The sequence below is a fragment of the Anser anser genome (genome assembly GCF_964211835.1).
Source record: "Anser anser genome assembly, chromosome: 12".
Classification (NCBI taxonomy): Eukaryota; Metazoa; Chordata; class Aves; order Anseriformes; family Anatidae; genus Anser; species Anser anser.
Window position 1 is genome coordinate 15736588 of NC_139733.1, and position 18295 is coordinate 15754882.

At 35.6% G+C, this 18295-nt stretch overlaps 1 long non-coding RNA gene across 2 annotated transcripts; it reads left to right on the forward strand.

Moving 5' to 3' along the window:
• Positions 1 to 1251: 1251 nt before the first annotated feature.
• Positions 1252 to 11478, forward strand: LOC310880460. Of its 2 annotated transcripts, XR_014571706.1 has the most exons (4): positions 1252 to 1387; positions 2572 to 2619; positions 5279 to 5336; positions 10361 to 11478. It is a non-coding gene; the product is annotated as an uncharacterized lncRNA (long non-coding RNA). The 2 variants fall into 2 exon arrangements; XR_014571705.1 differs by having other exon boundaries at positions 1252 to 2619.
• The last annotated feature ends 6817 nt before the right edge of the window (positions 11479 to 18295 follow it).

Below are 18295 nucleotides of genomic sequence, written 5' to 3' on the forward strand. Positions count from 1 at the left end.
AACATATATGCATTGTAGACGAATGAAGATGCTGAACATTACTGTCAAGTCACAATGCTATAGGTAGTCAGATGTGCTGCTCTCAAACCCAAAGCCTTGACCTTCCTACTCATTTCCTTTACAATATAAAATAACCAATGGAAGACAAGTGAGATGTATTTGCTGGAGACTACTGTATTAATCAACGCTGCCACAAAGACTGATATTCCAATTCGTATACTTGCGTTGAAGACGTTGTCACCTACCCATAAAGGTGATACCAAGTATCCTTATTACTTAATGTAAACAGATAGTCAAGATTCCCCTTTGATGGCACTGCCATGGAGGATGCTTCAGTATCTATACATCCAAATGGCAAAGAGTCCTCTGCCGGATCCCTAAAATCACTTCGTACAGAAATGACAATATTAATTCCCCTGCTGTTACATATTTTGCTAGTCCTTCATGAACTGCACAGCAACAACTCCCTTGCATCAACTGCCTGCAAATCTACCCCAAATATGCCCCTATTATAGTGCATACACCTGTCCTCTAGGATTATGCAGCTAATAATCCACTACTGGCAGCATTTCCTGATATACCCACCCAATTCTGAGAAACTTAGTAAGTACTCATGTTGTTTACAAAAGCAAATATTGTGTATACAATTCCAGTAACTAGTACAGTTAAAATATTTTATCATTACAGTGTTGCTTTTCAATAATTCTCAGTGATTAACTATCTTTTGCATTGGCAGCCTGGATGGCACACAGTTGTTTCCTCCAAATTACCAGGTTATCATGAATTCTAATTGCTGTGTAGTAACTTTTGATTCGGGAAAGATTACTCTATACTTTCCAGAAGTCCTAGCATGGGTTCCTAGTGTTTCTAATGACGTTACAGTTGTGCACTGATTTTATTACCTTGCACCAATTTGGAAGTTTTCCTCATGTCTTACTGATCTCACTGAACTAAGTTAATATATAATAGTACAGAAAGCAAATAGTAGTGGTTCTGTTTCCCCCAAATTGACTCAATTTGTAATCAAGGAACATAAAGACAGTGAAGTCAGTCTCTTCACTTCAACAGCTTAATCTGAATCACCTCACTGCCCTTAAGTTATTTGAATTTTCTGGTCGTCCCACCCTGCTTAAGTTTCTCTTGATGATATCCTTTACTGCCATTAATTGTTAAGGAGACTGTATCATTGGTAAAAGCAAACACCATCAGATTTAACCTCTGTGTAGATGGTTTCACTGCCATCACCAGGTGGAACTCCATTCAAATAAAAGGATAGTGTGTGGTGAGCTGATGGGCTCATCACACCCCAATGAAAATATGCTCGTTTATACTTCTGTATGTGTAGCTTCTCATTTTCTACTCAGAGTCTTTTGAGCACTGCAATCAGGTAAATGTAAAAATTTAAGACTGTTTTGTTGTCCCAGGCATACACTTGTGATACTGTGGGGAAAAAAAAAAAAAAACTGTACTGAAGTATATGCTGAAAAGAGTTTAAACTTCAGTAAAGCAGCACATCAGAAAATCAGATTAAACATGTCAGAAAGTTTTAAAACTAACAAAAGAAAAAAAAAAAACCCTGAATATTTTCAACAATGTTGAAAACAAACTATAAATCCTAATCTCTTCAAAGAGCTCTAGTCATAATTCTCCATTTCTACCACTGCAATCTCTGTCTGTAACCAGAGATTATGTGTTACATAAATACATGCAACTGCTAAAATATGTAAAAAGCAGATGAAGAGGTGGGTTACTGCTAAAGCAGAAGCTTTTGCTTACTAAAAAAGTAGCTTTAATATTCTGCTATTAACAGAAAAAAACAAATGCAAAACATAAGCAAAGGTGAAGTGTGTTTCTAGATAATCTGCTTCTAACATTCAGTGGAGCATGAAATCGCCTCTTGAATAAAAAACAAGTTTTATACATGCTTTATGCTTATGCAGAAACGAAACTTTTTCTCCTTTTAATCCTTAGCAGGAGCCCGGAATATCTCCTCCTTGCCAATCTCACAGTTTCAGTAAATCAAGTTCTTATAAAAGCTGTTTTACCTGCAAAGTGATACATGAGGGTCTACCTGGTTCTGTACTGCACAGAAATTGTAGTTTATTTTTCAGTGAATTAGGTGGTTTCCACTATGAAACCGTTTTTATCTTAAACTACAAGTCCTAGAGCTATGTTGTTATGTATCATGTATTTTCAAACAAACTTTCTTATGTCTTTTGCCTGGATATTTGTTGTGTATCCAAGCAGCAGGAACATGGTAGTTCTGAAGAAGTAACAATGTCATTAGTAATTAAAATTAGTAAAGCAAAATCCTGCAGTTTTGTCATCCTTTGTGTGATAAAGTGATTCTTTTTTAGGGCCTGTTTTTGTTGAGTTTGGAAATTTACAGTGTTTGTCTAGTTATCCTTTTTACGTGAAATTACATTATTCACCATCCTCAAGTATCTGTGAGAAGAGTCAGAGTATAGACATCCAAAAAGCAGTAAAGCATCACAGGACTTTTTAAGAAGTTTATGTTGTTTTCTTTCTTAGTACTCAAACATAAAAGTATATTTTGTTGGTTTTATTTAGATGGCATCCACAAAATATTCTGCGCTGGATTACAGATATTTTAAGGAGGTGGGTTTTAAGCATTAATACAGTATCACTCTGCTGGCTACTTTATTGCTGTGATGCAGGTTTGCTCTCCGTATTTTCTTGAAGCCAGAATGCGTTATCCAGTGGTCAACTCAACAGCTACTTCTTTAAGACCATTTGGCCATTTCTTCTAACTCATTGTTAGTCATTTCTCTTTTACTCAAAAATGGGAGCAGTATTCATGTTTTTGGCAGAGTAACAATGATACTGCATCTAACCAAAACAGCCCCTTCTGTGAAACCAGTCATTAATTCCTCTGTGGTAGCTTGTCATCACCAGATGTCTGCTGAGTTTACACCCTGTGCATTTCCCGTGACTGCACCCACAAGGCATCTACAAATGATTCTGTATTTTCAATAGGAGCACCACATCCTTTCATGAACTTTCCTCTTTACTACCTCAGCAGCTGCAGCTGCTGACCACACAGAACTGCAACCTCTCTTTAAGTTACATCTTTCACCTCTCTCTTGACAAAAAGAGTCTACAAACAGCATAAGAATATAATGCCACTTTTATTTAAAGGTTAGAATTTCATCACTTAAGATTTCAGCAAATGGGTTTTGTACAAAATGTAATGAGAAGTATTCTGCATCCAACACAGAAAAAACATTTCCAGGCTCATATCAACAAGTAGAGTACAAAATGTTTTTGTTTCTCATAAGAAATGCTGGCAATGAAGTCTAACCCTGCCAATAATAAAGCATATCCGAAGGAGGACTCACAGTTATATCTAAGCATGAGGAGAAGCGTAGGCACATTTCCCTCCAGAAATCTGCACTCACTGAACATGATCACCAGCAGTAGATGCAATTAGCTATGTCCAATTTACATTTTGAGCACAAGGGACAAGCTTTCACAGCATGCGTAATACTGTGAACACAACAAACTGTTTTTCTGTGAACACAATGCACAGTTTCTCAGTTCAATGGGAAACTTTACAAAATATACATTCAAGGTATAATTACAGCGTGCCACATATAAAATTTCAATAGGATAATTGAAACAACACTCATATCTTGAAAAAGAAACTGGTTTATTGATGCAGGGTCGTAGACACATGTCATAGTATATAATACAGTAAATAAAATGTAAACACCAATTTTCAAATCAACGCAGCTGGATAACTTGAATTCAAATTTTAGGAACAACAAAAAATGAATACCACAAAATAAGCTCTAAATTGCAATCACTCAGGTAACTGGTAAAGAAAAAGGAGAAAAATAGGGAACTGTTGATATTTTTCTAATTCATAAGAGGTCTTTCTTTCATCTTTCTTCTTGTTCTCTGTGGCCATTGAGGCTAGTAGGAAACCAGGCAGTTTAGTCAGAAAACTTTGCCGCATAGCAGGGAATCTAGTTTGTCATCACATGCAGTAGCAGCTGCCTGCATCAAGAATGAAGTTAATCAGTACAGACTAAATAAAGTATGTAATTCTTTGGATGGCTAGCAGTGGATTTTGAATAAGCAAAGACCAATTCTTGCTTCCTGATACTTGGAAAGTTCTCTTTCAAATATGCCAGTTTTGTGGTTTGAAACTAAAGAACAATGAAGTTCCTTAATGTATGATTGATTGTTTTACACAAAAGATCTGGATTTGGGTGAATTTGGTACTGTGAAAATATGTGATATTCATAAAGAGCTGACGTGTATCAGTGTTCAATTTTGAGAAGAAAGCACACCTCAGAAAGCTAACTGGTCTGTAATTCCAAAGATCATACAAAAAATGGGGGAAAAAATTATTCACTAGCTTAAGAGAAAACCTATCAATTGTTCATATTATCATATGACCTTACTAACTATATGACTCTGCCTATGTTGCAAATATGTGCTACTGGAAATGGACACACTGAGTGACCTAAATCATGAGTGTATGCAGTATTTATGCTGTGGGCATGATGGTTCCTCAGAATGCTACTTGCCTGAGTTTACAGAGGGGCTAATTCAAAGATAACATATATGTGGTATCACAGATGTGTGATTAATACCCTCAGTGACTGCTAACAGATGATATATAGAATATCAGTGTAAAAAGCAGAAAAAGAAAGAGGTTTGTACATAAATAATTCGGTCTTTACCTTACTCTTGTGGTAATAGTTCATGATCACTTCTTGAAAGCAACAGTGAAGATTTTCTGTTTATTTCAGGTTTTATTTTAATTCTGTCTGCAAGGCTTGATAAAGAAATAAAAATGTACATAGTGCCCGTGAAAGTCATGGGGCAACTGCAAATTTAAGCAAGATCATTTTAATACAAAACAAACTGGAACCTTATCACAAAAAGGAAAGCAAGGAAGCTCTCATATGCTACAGAAAACTCATTTAACCTTCAAAATCTGCTAGACGGTTTTGTAAGGAACCACAGCAACTAAAACACATATTAGGATAATTAAATATAGAAGTAAAGGCTGTGCAGCACATATGTTAACTTCAAAAAGTTGGTAAACAATAGATGGGAATATTAATGCAAAGATTATTCATATTTTGATGCTATCCGGGGCATACACCAAAGTAGAGTACTTGTTGCAAAATGAGGGAATTACTTTTGTTTTGGCACATGGCATGATATGGCATGTCAAAAGAATTTAGATAATGTTTTTAAAATTTATAAAGTATATTATTAATGAAGTTCTGTACTTTACTAGGAAGGAAGAAATGACAGGCAGAAAAGTTGTAGGATACTGAGCACTTAAAGCAGCCTAGGTAAGGATTGTTACAGTCTTTGCTCTTTTGCACAGTAGCTCTAGTCTTCACACACAAGCTTTATGTGAGGAATATGGCTCATATGGACTTCGATAAAATCTAATGTTTCTTGTATGGTTTCATCTTGACATGCTTTAAATTATTTTTTCTTCTTGAAGGTTCCAGAAGGTAAATTGGCTTATATCTGTTTTACATAGAAAAAATGCACAAAATTTGTCTTGTAAACATCTCACTGGAAGAGACAAAATTGATCACAGGTTTGTTTAAATTGGCTGGTGAACTAATGTCACAGGACTACTTATTGGTACAGATTCACTTTCAGTGAGCTGTTTTTATTAAATTTCCATATGTCAGCTACACAATCTCATTTAAGGACCTTTTTTCTAAATAATGTAAAACTGATTTAAATCTTTTTTTTTTTTAATCACATTCTTTTTTTTTAATCACATTCATTGTCCTTTGAATCTGTAAGTGACTTGAAAGAGATTTATCTTGAGAACAGTATGACAAAATATCAGCAAACATATAATTCAGTCTTTGACAATTCTCAGTGCTTGTGAAGAAATGTCTGTGGTGAAAACAGCTGTACCAGCAGCTGCTTAAATGCAGTTTCACTGATTTGACCATAGCACAGAAAACTCAGAAAGCTGGAGAATTTCCACACCCCTAATAGCTTAAATGTTTTGTCTTTCCCTATTTTATGTTGCAGTTCTAGTAGATAAGGGATATTCCAATATTTTTAGATTTCTTTTTCCTTTGCTTCCTCTGGTAATTTATTTTTGCATGGGAGGAGGGGATTTGGAAACAACCGTAGGTTTTGTAAACTATACATGCATGTACTTCTGTGAGCACCTACGCAGTCAACAAAGGAAAGATCCTAGGGAAAAAAAAAAGAAAAAAAAAACAGTAACAGGTTTTAAACAGTACTAAAACACTATCTCATAGTCATTTTTATTACAGCATGTTCCGACCTTTAAAGTCTTAAGGAACTGATATTATTACTTTAATTTTTGGTAAACGGGAATCATCAAACTACTCTTTCTCAAGATTGTTCCGAGCAGTTGAAAGATAGTTGTATCTATGGGGTGGATGGTGGGGACAAGGGAGTCTGCACAGTAGTACAGCCTCTTCCCATCATACTATTTGTACTAGATAAGACAATGTCAAACTGGGAGCAGTAATGCTCCCCTTTTCATCGACAAAATTGTTTCTGTAATCTGCATCACAGGATCACTGCTGGGAGGGAAGAGTAAGCCTCCACAGTAAAAGTACCACAGTACAGATACACGGTATGAGTACAAACTTAGTACAAGCTCGATTCTACAAGAGGAAGCTTTACATCTGGTGTCAGGATTATGATTCAGACATTAAGAAACTTGAGTTTGGTGCCATTCCTTAACCAGTACAAATCACGGATATGACTCACCTGGTAAATTATTTATTTGGCATCTATAATGAAACAGTCATCTTTCTCTAACTCCTGTTCAGGATGTATAAGACTTAAGCATTTTAAGCACTTTAAGCATTAATTAACTGAGTAATTGAACTCCAGCCCAACAGTCATTTGTTGAGTGGTTGCTTTGATATCAGTTTGCGTTTGATTTGATTATTAAGATTTCAGTTAGTTTTAATGATATTAAAAATAGTTTTTTGTTAATAGTTTTGGTAATATGTCATCTTGTATATGCTTCTGTGTTTTAACAAGGCACATAAGACTGTCTTACTTTTTTTTTCAATAAGAAACCTGTGAAGTTCAGAATAGATGTTCTGTGATTAACAGAAGACCATGATGAGTTTTCTCTAGTGTATTGTTCTTACATCTGGCATTAATCTGGGAGTATAGTCTGCAAAAAGGAAGGTAGTGTTAGAAGAAGCATGGCCCTGTGCAAAGAGTGAACTCCATAAAAATTTGCAGCACTCAATGTCTTGTCACACTGTTCCCACCCACATAACTCCTTTGGAACTCAAACTGGGATATCAGCAGAAGTTGTCCCTGCTGCTAAAGGTACATTGTTTTATGGATGATTTACAGTAATTAACCATAGCTGCCACTGTGCTCTTGTCTTCATCAGTACTCTTTGCCTCTGTATTCTATGTGCATCTTAGCAATTGTGCAGAAGTAAGCCAAACCAAATGAAAATTAACATTAGTAAAAATACAATCTGCATAAATGAATCAAAACCTATATTGCGGAGTTCAAGAGGAAGGACACAAAGTGTAAGGCTTAGATCTAGTCTTTTAGAAACCTCCCAACAGGATCCACTGGGAAGTCACTCACCTTCTAGAATACAGTGATTAAGTAGAGAAATTAACAAGTCTTTAATATAAATTGTGCATTTGCTTTCATATATTTTGTGCCAAAAAAAAAGGTTAGACTACAAAGCAAAACTGCCTATCTTTCACAAGAAGCTTCTAAGCAAAGCAAATTTATCATGGGATGCAAGTAGAGAATTACAGAGAAAAATGGTACTACTCAAGAAACAGATAGGACTTTTAAGATCACTTACTTGGCAAGACAGCAAGACTTGCTAGACTGGTTGCCAACAGAATGGCAACAAAAACATTCAGATAAATTTGAGTTTCACAAACATTAGGCCACATAGGAACTTTTAAATACAATGTAGTATGCTGGCCTAAATAGGATTTGCAAAACACTGTTTCTGTTTATTTGTGGGATTTTTTTTTTTGGTTGGTTGGTTAGTTGTTTTTTTGTTTTGTTTTGTTTTGTTTTTTTGTCTGTTTGTTTTTTAGTAGAATACTGTCCAGTCTGCCACTAGAAAAATGACTAAAAGCTAAAGGCAGACTTTTAGCCTGAAATGGAATTCCATTCAGGTAGTGAGCAAGCAGGCAGAAATCTTTCCTAGCTGATATATTTTATGATTCTTGTAAGATGGTGAAGGATTCTCTATTCCTCACTAAATCTCTAAAATGCACAGATAGTTAGTTTTTACTTCAAAGAGAAGGAGCTTGCAGCTTGATCTGGTAACACCATAACATAACACATAGGATAGCCGGGCAGTAGGACTGAGAGAATCTCAACACAGTAAAAGACTATTTATTCTGTTTTGAAGCTACAGAGCTCAAATGAGTGTATCCCTATCCTTGGGCACCGAGGAGGAATCATAACCAACTTCTTGTGCTGAAAAAGAAAGTCCCTGTGTTTTTGCCTGATGCCTACTTTCTCACATCTACCTTTCATTATGATCTTTCTCTACAAAGAGTACAATCTAACCCTAACTGCTCTAAATTTTTGTGGGATGTTTAATAAACTGCTCCGGGTTTCAGTCTCTTTCCCCCAAGCTGTAAAAATTCAGATGAATTTTAATATATTTAGCATAAAATGTAAGGCCTATCTATGTGCAGGTATTTTCCCCATAACAAAAACCTCAGACATTCTACTTGGATGCTATGAATGATTATACCTGAAGAATAACAAGGAATATAAACATCTATTTTTAAATTATAGCATTTTAAAATGAAGTTGGAATGACCAATGCTGATTTTTATGAAAGGATTCCTTATTTAATTTTTTTTTATATTGATTGTGTACCACTTCCCCCATGCAAAAGTACACAAGAGCAAGATTAGAATGATTGGTTAGAAAAGACTAGCTGTGCTGGACATTCTTTCTACAATGTGAATCCCTATGCAGTAGCTGAGTTGATCGTTTTATGTTTTGTATTTAATGGTTGGAACGAATCAAATTTGTTTTTATTTTTATTTTCTTTTAGTATGGCTTTGGACTGAGTGTCATGCCTTGGGAATAATGGCATTCATTTATGATTATAAATCAATTGAAAAAATTGCTCTGCAGAAAACAAAAAATCTACTTATTGACAAGTTATCCATCACAAGAAGTTTTGACTTAAAACAAATACTAGTTGTGTTTCACCACTCTCCTTTCCAAATAATATGCTTATCATAGACACCTTTACCAAAATAGCAGCATAAGTCTGCAGAGTGCTGTTTATTATGTGTTACTAAACTCAGAGCAGTTCTTGTTTTCTAGTTAAATTGATTGAGGTGTATATTCAAAGATTGTAGAAAATAAAAAAGATACAGCAAATATATAGAAAAATATATAGAAAAATCATAATTGAGCCCTATACACTGACATCAGCTTTATTCCCCAGAATGACAACAGTTCTCTCACAAACTTGGTACCAAGCAGTGCATGGCAGACTTGATGAAGTCAAATAGAATCTGATGAAAAAATTTAAGATTCAGCTTAAGTTCAATTACTTGTACCCCATCTCCAGAAGAGCAGTTCAGTGAAAAAGATATCACTAGAGGCTGAGTGATAAATTTAACCTAAGATCTTCAGGTTAGATTTCGGTTTATTTTTTTTAGATTTGTTTCGTACTTAGAATATCTTGGAGCCTTTTAAAGTATAAATTACGACTCACTTTGGATAATCTTCTTTCTCTGAAATATCCAATGAGATCACCCATGACTTAGAAAAACCTGAAGAATTTCATGAAGAAAAGGAGATTTTCATAATCTTGCACAGCAGGAAGTGTGTTGCATATGGTAACGCTGTAATGAGCTGGGCATAACAACCCAAATGCAGAGGGGTTTTTAACTCTGAAGTCAATACACTGTTTCTGTAATCAAACACAAATGGTATTAAATAATAGAGAACTGTTATCGTGGTGAAATATTCCATTTCCAAACAAACATAAAACAAATTTTATGTCCGTTACGGTGGGTGGTGCATTTTTGCAGCACAACATAAATTGTATCTGCTTTGTATTTAATATTCAGTAAGATACAATATGGGTCTGCAAGAGATGATTTGTAAGAATTAACCTACATCAGGTTCTTCCCTCTTTGCATAACAATGAGCCATCCCACTTTCCAGAAATGTGGAGGGAAATACAGTGAAGAAACAATGGCCCAGAACAAGAACACAGCATTTGATTGGAAGTTTTAAATGTTGTGCTCTAACAAAGAAGCTGGGGTAGAGGCAGAATGGCACCCAGTAATTACAAGCATCATTCACTTTCCACTCCCTACTTTTGTAGCAGCAGAGAACCTCTGGCAGCTGGTGGGCTTGAACTTCCATCTCACTCTACCTTGCACAGATTATTTTTCTCTCAGTGGAGTTGCACTAGCATAAAAACAGTGAAAGGAAGCTGTGAAGCAAGCTTTTTATGGTATGATAGCAGGTGTAATATATGACCTTTAGCTGATACATTCCTATGGTCAATGGTATTTGGTGACTGTGTCATGTAAAAATCTGGTAGAAGGATCTACATAATAAGCTCTAAGCCATTATTGTATTTACTTCAGTATTATACCATGTAGGTTGCAATAAGGCTTTGCTGTAGTAGAGACATTGCTGAAGTTACAGCTGCACAACAGTGGAGGAATAGTGGTGACTGTTCATTTTTCATGTGGTTATTTGTTAATGGTGGCAGCCATATTTGTTGATTTACTTAAATATCACTGGAATTTTGCAACAATCCTTTCATAAATATTTAGGAATCTTCATTTTATATTTAGTTAGGCCCCAATAATCTGTCTATTACTTTAATTGTTCTTGGTACATAAGGGCTTTTATGTACTTAAGAAAGACGACAAGCAAATTGGAAAGTGTCCTGCTGGCACACCAACATTTGGGAAAGGATACAGACAGTACATCCACAGACATTTATATTTATTTCCATGCTGCAGACTGGCTAAGATATTTTATTCTATGCAAACACTGGCAAGAGATCAATATAAACAAAATGATCCCAGATGAACAGCTCCAGCTCATTGTTATGGCCATTTCTCATATAACTGCCTGTTTTAGCTATTGAACAATTGCTGATATTCCTGGCTTGAAAGTATCAGTTACTTCTCCGTGAAGAATCTCACAAGTGAGGAGTAAGTGACAGTGGAAAATTGTATACTATGATGATATAAACTATATAAAAAATCATAGTTTTGATGATAAATCTTTTATTCATAAGCATAATTTTCATGCTATTGCATCTCTACTTATCAGCCTTCATAGAATGTCAGTTTTCACATTCTTTTGGCACTACAGCTTCTGGCAGCTTAGCCAGTAAGACAGATATTGAAGATCTCTCTTGAAACATGCATTTTCTAGAACATAAGGTAAATACAGATGGAAACTGCATTACAAAAGTACAGTAATAGCAATCCATATCAATAACCTGTAAGAGTAGACTGAGTCTTTGAAATGTAGTCTACATACAGTCCTTTTATGTAGTGTCTGAAGGTCTTGTTTCATTTATCATTATTGATTCTGAATGAAATAGTTAAGAAGATAGTTTTTATAATAAAAAAGCTACAGCTGAACCCATGATATTTACAAAAAAATTTTGGCTTCTGTGCCATATCGTGTCTGTTTTTTCCGTGTTAACTTTAAAATTTTTAGGAAATTCAAAATTCTGTTATTTATTGAGTTGGCAATAAGAAACGGTTCAAAGGACTTGAAAGAATAAGTCCCTTTTTGTCATCTGTACAGAGAGACTTCTAGTCGCACAACATAAGAAAACAACTTACTTAAAAACTCAGGATGAAGTTCAAAGAACTACTCCAAACCACAAAATTTGTCATACCAGAAAAAGAAGCTGTGTTGTTGGACTAGCCTTAACTGACAAGTCTGCAGACAGATAATGTGGCATCGTTCCACCTTAGCTTTAAGCCATGCTTGTAGAGAAATATGAGCATCTATTGCATGACTTTCTGAAGAATGCCTTATAATCAGCAAATCTCTCTGGATCCTACATTTAGATGACACTCTCCTAAGTTCATGGGTCTAGTTCTGGACTGAAGGTTAAATCAACCTATGTAGAATCAGAAAAAAATCCTAACCCAAGTGAAGCCAATTGCAAAATTCTCATAGGCTTCAGTGATACCAGCATTTAATCGCACAGTGTTTACATTCAAACACCTGCATCTAACAACCCTCCTTAAATTACTCTTTCAAATTCCATTATTTTAGATTAGCCAAATCAAACAGACTTTATTCTTATATAGCTGTACATATGAAAAATATATCAAGTACATACATTAATATTTTTATGAAACCAACACATTTTAATATATATAAGTTCCACATATAAATGCCGCTTAGTTATAAATATGGCAACACAGTCTGTTTTCAAAAAAAAAAAAAAGATGAAAAGAACACACGGTAGATGAGAACTAAAAGTGCAAGCAGCTACTTCTGTAATACAGAACAATAAAAATAATAAGGAATAAAGAGGGCAAAATAAAATTTAAGTTAAGGGCATAAACTGGGAGAAAAGATGAAGAAAATAAATACACTGTGGATAAAAGAAAGCAAAGATTATCCTAAATCAAAAGAAAGGTCAACTGATACTGGCCAGAGAGAAAAAAAGAATTGCTCAACATCTACATTTTTTTCAGTCTTTAATATAAAAGAAGAAGGAAGCATGGAGTTCAGTGAGATAAATATTAATGGGGCTTTGGGAATATCTACCAGAAGAATTAATAAAAAGCAGGTAAAAGAATATTTAGATAATTTAAATATTTATGATTCAGAAGGTCCAAATCATATTCAGCCAAAGGATCTGAAGGAATTGGCTGCAAAGGTTCTGACAGACATCTTTCAGACCTCATGGAAAAGGTTAGGTACCAAAGGATTGAAGAGGGATGAATCTTAGGAAGGAGAAAAAGGTAAAAAAAATGGAGAATTTCAAGCAAGGTAATACTATTTCCTACCATGCAAAATACAACAGTAAATATATAATTAATAGTGTATCGTTTAATGCATAGTAGCAATAAAATATCATTTTAAGACTGTAAATTCTCTGTCTCTGTCCATCTCTCTTTTTCAGTAATGTCATTCAATCTTAATCATTTCTGAATAATTTTGCTAGCTAAACATGTCAAATTCTTTACATTTTCTCTAATCATGTTAGTAATCATGTTCTTTCAGGCTATGTCACTATGAATTAATCTTTCTTGGTGCCCAGAATTGTCTACCATACTAAAGATCCAGTTTTACAGCACTGTCTAAATGCAGTCCTATTTCCCTCGCTCTGCCCATACCTTTCTGATACACCCAAACATGATGTGTTCCTCTCTCACTACTATTTTACATTTCTCCTTAGAGTTATCTTGAAGTTGATTAAGACTCCTGGATCTCCTTTTGTGGGCTTCTACAAGCTAAAAGTAAAAATTCTTCTGTTTGTCTTTGAACCCATGACTTTGCAGTGTGCAATATTAAATGCCATTCTATTTGTATTTCTGAGATCATCAAATTGTCTAAATTGTCCCACATGATGTTCCGGTCCTATTCTGTATTGATATCTCCCAATTTTCTGTTTTCAGGAAATTTCATTACCACATTTTTCCTTTCTATGTCATGCTCATTAATGAAAATATTAAATCAGTCTTTGAAGAACTCCATTAGCATGCTCCTTCCATTGCAATATTTTCCCTTTAAATTGTAATGTCTTCTTTAGATATTTCCTTGCCTACTTTAGATTTCTTGTACTATTCCACAACTTCTATTGCTTAACCAGTAATTTCCCAAATGGTATTATATCAAAAACCTTTATGTCCAGATAAATGAGACCTACTTCATTTCCTTTTTCAAAAATCAGTTATGTTATCTGAGAAAAAATATTGGGTGGTACTAAAGTTATGTCTTACCGGTGGATATATTTTAGTTTAATTTTTCTTCTGCATTTTGATGAAATTTAGCACTGTGTTCTCAATTTTAAAGACAACTACATGGTGCACTTACCCACTATCTACATGTTGTTAAAATTTTCATGAGGATTTTTAGTATGCAGAGACAGTACTCAAGCTCATCGGCTACATTAACACAATGGCTCTTTTGGAGCCATTACAGTTGATCGTGCCAATGATCCATGGATTATATACTTTTACAAGGTCTGATGCATTTGCAAACAAAAGATTCTTTTTCCTTTGCATCTCTGTTTCTCAAGAGACATTCCTTCTCCTCTCCCAAAACCATCCTTTAATATTAATGCAATGCAACCAAACAAAGGAAACCAAGCCACAAAAATTCTAGCTATGATGACGTGATGAATACACTTAATCCTGGAACAGAAAAGTAATTTCTGTCTCTTTTGTAGGCTCTTTGTGGCTGCTTTTCTCTTCAGTGCTTCTGTAGTACAGAAAGGCCCTGAGCCACTCTCGGGATCATAAGCACACACGCAAATTTAGTCCCATTTTTAACCATGACTCGAGGACAAAAAACATTCCCTGAGAAGAGCACAGCTGCAAGTACTTTTGTGTCTTTCCTATCATGTGTTGCCACATATCTTTGCTTCTCACCATTCCCAAATAAAATTGTGCTCTGAATCAGGTCCATCCAACTATGCCGCTAAACCATCCTGGTAGTCATGGTTTCTGGAATCCCAGGAGACTTAGATGATATCCAACAATGCAAATTGTCTAAGTCACCATATTCCCTGAATGTTTGTTTGTTTTTTTTGTTTGTTTGTTTGTTTGTTTGTTTGTTTTTTGTCCTGCCTAATGGTAGTATTCAGGCCATGCTCTGAAGCTGGGGCAGATCAAGACGGGAATACAGGAGGAATGGTTCCATCAGACAGGTTTCTATGCTTGTCCTCTACTTAACCTTTCTGCTGACAAGATGTCTGTGAGGATCTAAGGGCCGTGATAGAATCAACCATAAGTAATCCCTGTGCTGAGTGGAAAGACTCAGTGAGTGTAGCTCATTGCTACACATCTGTGTTGATTAACTTATTTCTCTCTAGGCCAAAGCCTCCCAGTTGTCCCTACTGTATACATGCTAGTTTCTTGCCTGACCCCATTCTGGGCTAAACCAACATATTCCCTGGACAGAGAGACCCCACGATATATAAAAGGGTAGTGTTACACTCTATAGACACAATACAGCCTGAGACAAGTTTTTATCCTTCTACATGAGTTCCAGTGGTAACGCAGCAAGCTTCACACTCTATCCCAGATTTAGTGAAGATACAACCAGTCTGCACCAGAAGCCAAGCTGGTTACTTGTCCCAGACACCTGCTGCTCATGTAAAAAAGATGGTATTAGTGTAACCAATATTGGATATTGGCCAGCAAGTGGGGGACAGTGAAATTTGATGTAAACAAAACAAAGAACCTGGTGGAATCTGGGTAGGGTTTCATCATACACAAAAACAAAAGAACCAACCGAATTCCAGCTCCATGAAAATCCAGGTGCTGAATCTGCAGTGATATGTCTGAAGATGATTAGTTAGAACATCACAGAAGATTCCCGTAGAAAGCCCTGCTGTAAATTGCTTGAAAGAGGAAAAAAAAAAAAAAAAATTATCTCTTGCATCTCGCAGTTCACAGAGTCCTCACCAAAGAGTGAAGGCTTTGTTTGGAACACGCATGTGCCAAAGACCTCGTGTGTGACCACAGGAGTGTATCTTCCTTTCCCTTTACTTGTGTTACTCATCTATAAAACAGGTAATATATTCTTCCTTTCTCCATACTTTATCTCGTCTGTTTAGATGTTAGTTTCTTTAAAGGAAAAGTCGCCTCTCACAACAAGGGAAAAAGAGTGGAGGCTCAGTAATAATAACACTGAGACCTAGACGTTGTCTTACAAAGAAAGATGATTTCCTCTTTGTCTCCTTGCTCGTCAACCAGGGGTGGTATCAGGATGTGATTCTTATGAGTCAGTGGGTGTATAATGGAAGGCTACATATCTGGGTAACCACGGGGGCATTCTGTGGCTTTTACTAAGGGATATAAACTGTATTTGAATTAGGAGCAACTGATATTCAGGGTCTCCAAAAATACAAGTAATTTGGGTTTGTGTAAGGGAGTAGGAAATACTTATTAAATAGAAAAGTTGCGTGGAGTACTAAGAGAAAAAGAATATATCAGGGCTATTGTCAATAAGTCCTTGAAGTCATCATCCTAGTGAATTGGGAAAAAAAATACAGGCTTTCTGAAATGTATCAACAGAAAGAGGAAAATGTGGAGACAGAGAATACTAATGAAAAGATGTAGTGTTGTTAAAGTATAAAATCTAGTTCCAGCTGTCGTATTGAAGTCGGCTTTGATTACCATATCATATATGGAATGCCATCAGTCCTGGAAGAGTGCAGTGCAGGGAGACAGGGTGGTTCCAGCTTCTGAGAGTCTTTGACACAAAGCAATTATGAGGAGTTAGGCTTCTTTTCTCTGGGAGATTTCAAGGACACTCTAATAGAATAGAACTCAAGGTGACACAGAAGTATTGAAGTTACCTATGTAGTCAGCTAGAGAGAACCAGATGCCTCAGGGAAGCACATAGCTAAAGATCACTGTCCAAAAGAAGGACTGAAGGGGAAATAAACTTATTCAGGAGAGCAACTTACTCATTTGCACAGGAAATCTTCCTCAGTTTTGGGGATCCAGGTTTTTGTTTGGTCTTCCTTTTGCCACGTAGCTCTGTTTGCCAGTCTCCTGATGAAAGGAGCTCTTAAAGAGCATTAAAGTCACTCAGAAGTAATTCCCATTGTAGGAAGAGCACACTGTTAAGATATAAACTTCTATATTACCTTTTTTCATTGGGAATCCCATATAGAAGCAAGTCTGGGTGATAGAAATGTCATAGAGGGATATATATATAAATATATATACATATATATATAAAAATATATATACATAATATATATATTAAAAAAAAAAAAAAAGAGGGTTATCTGAGCAATAAGCAAGAGTTCTTTTCCTCTGCTAAACAAATAGATTCTTCCTTTGTCTAAGTAAACAGGTTGTGGTAGGGCAATCTTCTAGTTTGAATGTTAAACCATCCCTGTTGGCCTATTTTTATATCTTTACAACATCCCTCAGCCCAGTAGTTTTTTTGTGCAGTCATTTCCCAAGCTAACAAATTTTTAATTTACTGTTCCAGTCCTCCTTGGCTACATATGCAACTTGTCTTGTACAGTTCTGCAATCTGGTCTCAATTTCCTAATTATGGGTCATTTAGTGATGTAATGACACGAGTCTCCTCAATCCAAAGACCAGCCATACTCTTATCTATCTTTAAATACAGTAGATTGCTACATCCGGTGCACTATGGAAATACAATAACAAGATTCAGAAATGTGCATTTTAAACATCTGATTTCAGTTACCTGGAGATATAAAAGCTGTTCCTCTGGGCATAATGGCAGACAGGGAATTACAAGTAGAGAGTAGACCATTTTATGTTCTGACACTGTCCTGCATTAAAAAAAAAAAAAAAAAAAAAAAAAAAAGTGGCACTTGAAAAAGCTATTAACACAGAAATTCCTATTAGAGGAGGTATTCTACTAAGGTCCATTGTTCCTAATTTTTCAGGAGGTCACTTTTTTGCACTACAATGATAGCACTCTCAGTTTAACTCCTCTTTGCTCAGTCACCTCAGGAGATAATATTTTAAACAAGTAGTTATAAAGTGAGCAAATAGATAGTTGTTTTCCGCTAGAAATAAGCACAGTGACTAACACAAAGGGTCTTCTTTGAGAACTAAAATATGAGTCTCTCCATTCTAGATATTGAGAAAGGAGCAGGCTTGTTTTATGTGGCTTCATGAGTCCTCCCAAATATGCAACCACGCCATTTCATGTATTCAATGGTCATCATGAGATTGGTAATAGTAGAAAAAATATGTATTGCATCTTTATAGACTTTTAGAGGCTGTGGAAATGAACATGTTTTATTCAGACTGATTTGTCTGGCAGTCTGAAAACTGTTCTGGCATGCTCAAAGCCAGCACTTACACAGTTGCTTAGCCACTATTTTACCGGTAAACCAAAAAAATTACTAATTTCAAACCTCTTGGAAGGAGGTATACACTTCAGTGTTACTTATGGCTGCAAAGAACTATAGTGGAAACTTATATTTTATGGAATGAAAAAAAAGGTAAAATGCTGCAGGACTAGATTTGCCAATCAATACCTTAGCATTCCAGTTGTATGACTGTTTTTACTTGGACAGATATAAAAGAAAGAATTTTGT